The sequence below is a fragment of the Sminthopsis crassicaudata genome, chromosome 6, assembly GCF_048593235.1.
Source record: "Sminthopsis crassicaudata isolate SCR6 chromosome 6, ASM4859323v1, whole genome shotgun sequence".
NCBI classification, from domain to species: domain Eukaryota; kingdom Metazoa; phylum Chordata; class Mammalia; order Dasyuromorphia; family Dasyuridae; genus Sminthopsis; species Sminthopsis crassicaudata.
The window spans coordinates 74,331,700-74,338,404 of NC_133622.1; positions in this window are offsets into that span (position 1 = coordinate 74,331,700).

Genomic DNA, 6,705 nt, shown 5'->3' on the forward strand with positions numbered 1-6,705 from the left:
CATATACATATATATATATTCCATTCTGACCTTGACATAGCTTCATTAGAAAATTTTTTCTACCATTTGTTAAGAATGCAAACTAGAAAATTGTTTGGTATAATTCCACAGTTTTAGAGCCGAAGAGACCCTAAAGTAATCAACCCCCCTCATTTTACAGGTGAGGAAATGGAAAAGGAAAATAATTTGTCCAGCACCACAAAAAAAATAAATAAAAAACAGGAATTGAATCCACATCTTTCCTACTCTCAATGTTCCTTCCATTATACTTCACTAAATCCCTTTAAGAGAAATTGATCAATCAATAAATGAGATCATAGGCTTTAAAATTGGAAGGGATTTGAAAGGTCATTCAATCCAAACCTCTCATTTTACAGGGTAGGAAGGTAAGACCCAGAAAGGTTAAGCCTTTTATGGAAGGTCACTAGTGTGCTATGTGGTGCACAAGGATTTGCATCTATCCTTCTGCTATACCACATGACACCTACCCCTTTTATAACATCATTTGTGGAAACAATAATTCTCTGTGATTCTCAGATGGAAATAGATATGCTATAAATGCTCGTTAATTGACTATTTCGGGAATAGTTCGATATATTTTCAGTGATTATATTTTGCATAATTATAACTAAAAAGTGTACATTTGAATATTTGTGACAACTTCAAGCAAATTAATTACTCTCACTAATCATGTCCCAGATATAATCACAATCCAGTTGGATCATTTTTTTTTTTTGTCCCTAATAACTTTAAATCTATGTGATAACCCAAATCTTTCTCTTATAATTTTCTCAAAGTCTCTTAGGCCATTTGTTGCATGCTCATTTTTGCCAGCAAAACACTGTAGCCCACTGTTCTTTGTACATAATTGTCTGTAGCTATCAACTTTTCTATAAAATATTTTAAAATATAGCTCCCATTTTTTTTTTTTTTTGAAAGACAATAATCTGAAGAATGTCTGGAGGAGAATAAGGTGAGACTCTTTGGATGCTGGAAGTTCTGAAGAGAGGGTTGAAAGGTGGGAAGTAGAGAGAATGATTTTCAAGTGTTTAAACTGCTGCTCAATGGAAGAAAGCTCAAGCTTAGGGTTGGTTCCAGAAGGCAGAGCTAAGAACAATGAATGGAAGTTGGATGGTGGGCTTGATTGTAAAACTTCCCCTCAGTCAGAAATTTTTAATAGAAGAATGGGCAAACTTGAGCAGACCATGGATCTCCATTCCAAGTATTTAAGGGAAGTCTAGACCAAGGCTTAAACTTTTTCTACTTATGATCCCTTTTGACCCAAGAAATTTTTATGCAATCTCAGATATATAGGTAGATCCAAATCAAACATTTACTAATAATCATAAGAAATATAAAACAATTCTTTGATATATACAATTTTACTATTAAAAATGAAAGCAAATTTGCATACTAAGGAGATGAATGTGCTTGTTTATTTTTACATAAATCTTGGTAGAAAATTTGATACCTTTTTACTATTGCCAAATTTTTCACAACCCTCACATTCAGTTATGCTACCTCATATGGAGGCTTGACCCCACAGTTTAAGAAATTTTGATCTAGATAACTACTTGTCATCTTCCAGAAACTACTGACTATCCTGTTGTCGTAGAGGAAATTTTTATTAATATACCATACAAAATGGCCTTTGAGCTTCCTACCTACTATGAGATAATGTAACTGTTTCCAAAATAATTGTTTCAAAGTTGGAATACTTTCACATTCGAAGATTACTCTTGTTATATCACCATTGAAAGAAGTTACTGAGTCTGCTCCCTCTTTTCTATTTATAGGAACAACAAAGATGTCAAATAATTTTGCCAGTTGCAGTGGAATGTTTACTTATGTGAGCATAATATGAAAATGTAATGAACTGAATAAAGCTTGATTATGTGAATGAATCAATCCAATGTTTTTTACAGGAATAAAAGATCCTTCCAAACTTTGATAGCTTCTTTCCCAGAACCTTTTCACTTCTCTTTTATGTTTTATCTTTTCACTAGCATGTGAGCTCCTTGAGGGTGATTGTTTTTATTTTTGATAAACTTGCATCTCCAGTGTTTGGCAAAGTCCTAGCACAAACTAAGTATTTAATAAATGTTTTATCTGTCAGATCTATCTTATTTATTTTTGTCATTTGGGGCAAGATCTCCTTGTCTCTTGCTAGATGGCACAATCTCTAGAGTCCTAGACCTGAAGCCAGGAAGAACGGAGTTGAAATCTAGCCTTAGACATTTACTAGCTGTATGACCCTGGGCAGATCACTTAAGCTCCATTTACCTCAGTTTCCTCATTTGTAAAATACAGGTTGTAATAGTACCTACCTCCTAGGGTCGTCGTGGACATCAGATGGGTTATTTGTACAGTTCCCAGCATGTATTAGAAGTTTAATAAATGCTTCCGTCCTTCTCTCTGACCTAGAGCTTTCTCATTTCTAATTTCAAGGAACCAGTTCATTTCCAAGATCTCTTCCAGTTTTAACATTCTAAATTTCTGTAAATCATCCAATCACAGGAATAATGGAAACTTATTTAACATCTCAGGATCTTTGAGATGTTTCCTCAAATACAAAATGAAGGGACTAGAGTAGATGACCTCTAGCTAGGTGACCACTTCATAGAGCCTGGAGTCAGCAGGAAAGAAGTGAAATCTAGCCTTAGATACTTATTAACTGTGTGACCCTGGGCAAGAGACTTTACCCCAAGCCTCACTTTCTTCATCTAAAAAAATGAATTAGAAATGGCTAAAAATGGCAAACCACTCTATCTCTACCAAGAAAATTCCAAATGGGGGCATGAAGGATCAAACATGACTGAATAACAAAGTTTCTTCCAACTCTAGATTTATGAGCTTATATGTTACCTAGTATTTATCTCTTATAATTTACATTAATATTCCATTGGGTTTTTTTTAATTTCAAAATATGTACATAGATAATTTTCAACATTCACCCATACACAACTTCGTGTTCCATTTTTCCCTATCTTCCCCCCCACTGTCTTCCCTAGCTAGCAAGTGATCCAATATATGTTATACATGTGCAGTTCTTCTATACACATTTCCATAAATAAAATTCCATAGTTATAAGAATTCCAAGTGAAATGTAAAGAGATATTTGATTCTCTCATTAAGCGATGCCATCTACATTCTCTTCACAGAAATTTAGTCCTCTAGCCCTCTGTTCTGTAAGTGCTAATGAGAGTTCTACAGGTATTTACCTTTGCTTGGATATGAGCTGGGGCCCCACTACAGTGAGAAGCCAGCTGTGCGCTTTTCTGTTTGGAGGATGTCATGATGCCATCTCTTTTTTAACCTATGGCATATGAATGTGCCTCTATCGAGAGGACCTTGTACTCCCGTGGTTTGTGGAATCTCTTCATCTAATATTTTCTCAGTCTCTTAAGTGGAAAGCTGTCTCAGGAAATTAAGGACAAAGGAAAGAGCAGACAGCCTCAGATGATAAGCTATTGGGAGCCACAGTAAATAATGGAGGGAAATGCAGCCAGAAAGAGAGAGATCATTTAAAGACTATTAGATGACAAACCTACTTCAATGCCTTTATTATACCTGTAAATATAGAAAAATGATAATGTTGACAACTCTTCATCACACAATCTGTGTCATTAATAAATGATGAAGGATCGAAAGAGTGGAAGAAACAAAAGCCAACACACTGTGCATAACAATATCACAGAAGGATTTAGGAAGCGGATGAACCAAAAACAAAGGACAGAACTTGGCACCATTAATGAAACATGGCTGGGATTTTTTTTTTTTTTTTTTAGTAAGCCAGGCTTGAACAGCTGTCATGTGCAGGGAAAACAGAAGTTGTGGTCATTTTCTGTTGTTTAAATTATGACAAATTCACCTGAATTAAACTACAATTAAGTAAAAATTAAAATAGTCCCCCCTCCAAAAAGAAAAATCATCTGGATTCTCAGGGATAGGACAGCTACCCACTGTTACCCAGAAGGTTCATACCAGGAGTTTGATTGGTTAGTCATATCAAATTTCTTAAACTGACAAATGGGGGGCTTGAGACCCTATCCAGATCATACCTAAGCTGTAGAAAGGAAGCTGGAAGGCTCTGTAGAGATCATTTATTCTAAGTCACTCATTTTACAAATGAGGAAACTGAGATCCAATGATGTTGAGTATGCTTCCATTATTCCAGTGATTGAATAACTTAGGGAAATTTAAAATTATAAAATGCTAAACCTCAGTGATCATCTGGTCTAACTCCCTCATGTTACAGATGAACAAACTTTATCTCAGAGAGAGGTAGTGATTTGTCCAAAGAAGTAAATTGGTCACTTTTCTTACATAATTCCAAATTGTTAACTAGAATAATTGGACTAAATTATATAGCTCCACCAACACTTTAGTTATTGTTTTCTCTTGTAGACACTGCATCATTATTTCAGTCTTTTTTATCATTTTCTTCAGTTTGCTAGACATGGAATGAAACTTCAGAATTTAGGACACTCTAGTCTTGAAATAACTTTCAAAATTTTAAGTGATTGGGAAAAATTTTTCCAAGACACATTCTTACCAAAACTTAAAAGACGAAGTCCACAAAATTCTTGGTTCTTGTGTTTAAAAAAAAAAAAAACTATTCAGAAAGTAGCTAGGTGGCACAGTGGATAGAATACTGAACCTCATCAGGAAGATGAATTCAAATCTTGCTTCAGTGCTTACTAGTTTTGTGGTTGTTTGTCCTTCATTCTTGAAGAGGGGCAGAGACATCACAGGACATTGTCTTGACCTGGGAATGAATTGGATTTAAATTGGATTTAAGTGAGTCTGAGCTATACAAAGTCATCAGCCTCACTCCTCCAGAATCACTGGGGTCCAAAGGCAATATGTGCGTCAAGATGATTGACCATAGCCCTTATATGTTTTATGATCTTGAACAAGTCACAAGTCACTCAGCCTCAGTTTCTTCATCTGTAAAGTAGATGCCCATGGAGCATCTACTTCAAGGAGTTGTCGTGAGGATCAAAAAGTTAAAATATAATAAAGCATTATGTAACATTAAATGCTATGCAAATGCTGGCAATTATAATTATTACTAAACCTTAAAACATCTCCTATCTGTGTCTTTTCTGGCTGAGTAGCAGACTTGAATTATTCTAAGTTGTTAAAGCTAAGTTTCTCATGCAGAGTAGTTACTAGGTTGAGCTAATTCCCATTTTGATAAGCCATGATTTGGATGTTTGTCTTTCAGCTTTGCCCTCCCTAATATGATAGATGTATATGTTATTTTTCCTACACAAAATATTTGTACTACTCTCTTGAAATAACCATGTGCACAGGTGTGAGTGTTTGAGAGCAATCTGGCAAGATGCAGTATTGTCAAACCTAAAAGATGTTCAGTTCACAAGATCTTATAACTTATGTAAAAGAAGCCAAAGTCCAAGAAAAAAAAAGCCATCTTTCTCAATTCTTTTAGAGCAAGCTGATGTAGAATTTTAATTTTTAATTTATTTTTAAATTTATTTATTTTATTAATTTTATAATTATAATTTTTTGACAGAACATATGCATGGGTAATTTTTTACATTATCCTTTGCACTCACTTCTGTTCCAAATTTTCCCCTCCTTCCCTCCACCCCTTCCCCTAGATGGCAAGCAGTCCCATGCATGTTAAATGTGTTAATAGTATATTCCTAGATACAATAGATGTATGCAGAACCGAACTTCTTGTTGCACCAGAAGAATTGCATTCAGAAGGTAAAAATAACCTGGGAAGAAAGACAAAAATGCAAACAGTTTACACTCATTTCCCAGTGTTCCTTCTCTGGGTGTAGCTGATTCTGTCCATCATTGATCAATTGGAACTGAATTAGATCTTCTCTTTGTCGAAGATATCCACTTCCATCAGAATACCTCCTCATATAGTATTGTTGTTGAAGTGTACAATGATCTCCTGATTCTACTCATTTCATTCAGCATCAGTTCATGTAAGTCTCTCCAAGCCTCTCTGTATTTGATGTAGAATTTTAAAAGACCTCTTGCTAACTAAACTCTTGCTAACACAATCAAAATTAAAAAAGGAAAAGAAGTCTTAAATGTCCATATGAAAAATAAAATCAATTTTTATTTGTACATTGTACAGACAATTACACAGTCTGATCCAGACCTATTTAAATGTCATTTAATGCTTTAGGAGAAGTGGCAATCTTCCTTAATAATCTCTTTAATACTCCTGCTTTCCCCTTGGTTGATGTCTCCAATTTATCATAATATATGGATGAATGGATGGATGGATAATATTTTTTGTATATAGTGTTTTGCAGATTGTCTCCCTGAGTAGACTATGAGCATTTAGGAAACCAAGAATGTCTTTTGCCTTTTTTGGTAGTTCCAGTGCTGAGCACAGAGTGTCTGGTATATAGTGGGAACTTATAAATGCTATTGACTGACTTTCTAGCAAAATTGAGTGCTATAGCTTCTGAAATCAGGTCATCACCATCTCTTCTCTCTCTCTCTCTCTTTCTCTCTCTCTCTCTCTCTCTCTCTCTCTCTTTCTCTCTCTCTTCTCTCTCTCTCTTTCTGCCTCTTGTCTCTCTTCTCTCTCTCTCTCTCTCTCTCTCTCTCTCTCTCTCTCTCTCTCTCTCTTTCTCTCTCTCTTTCTCTCTCTCTCTCTCTCTCTCTCTCTCTCTCTCTCTCTCTCTCTCTCTCCTCTGATTGGGCTAGTCT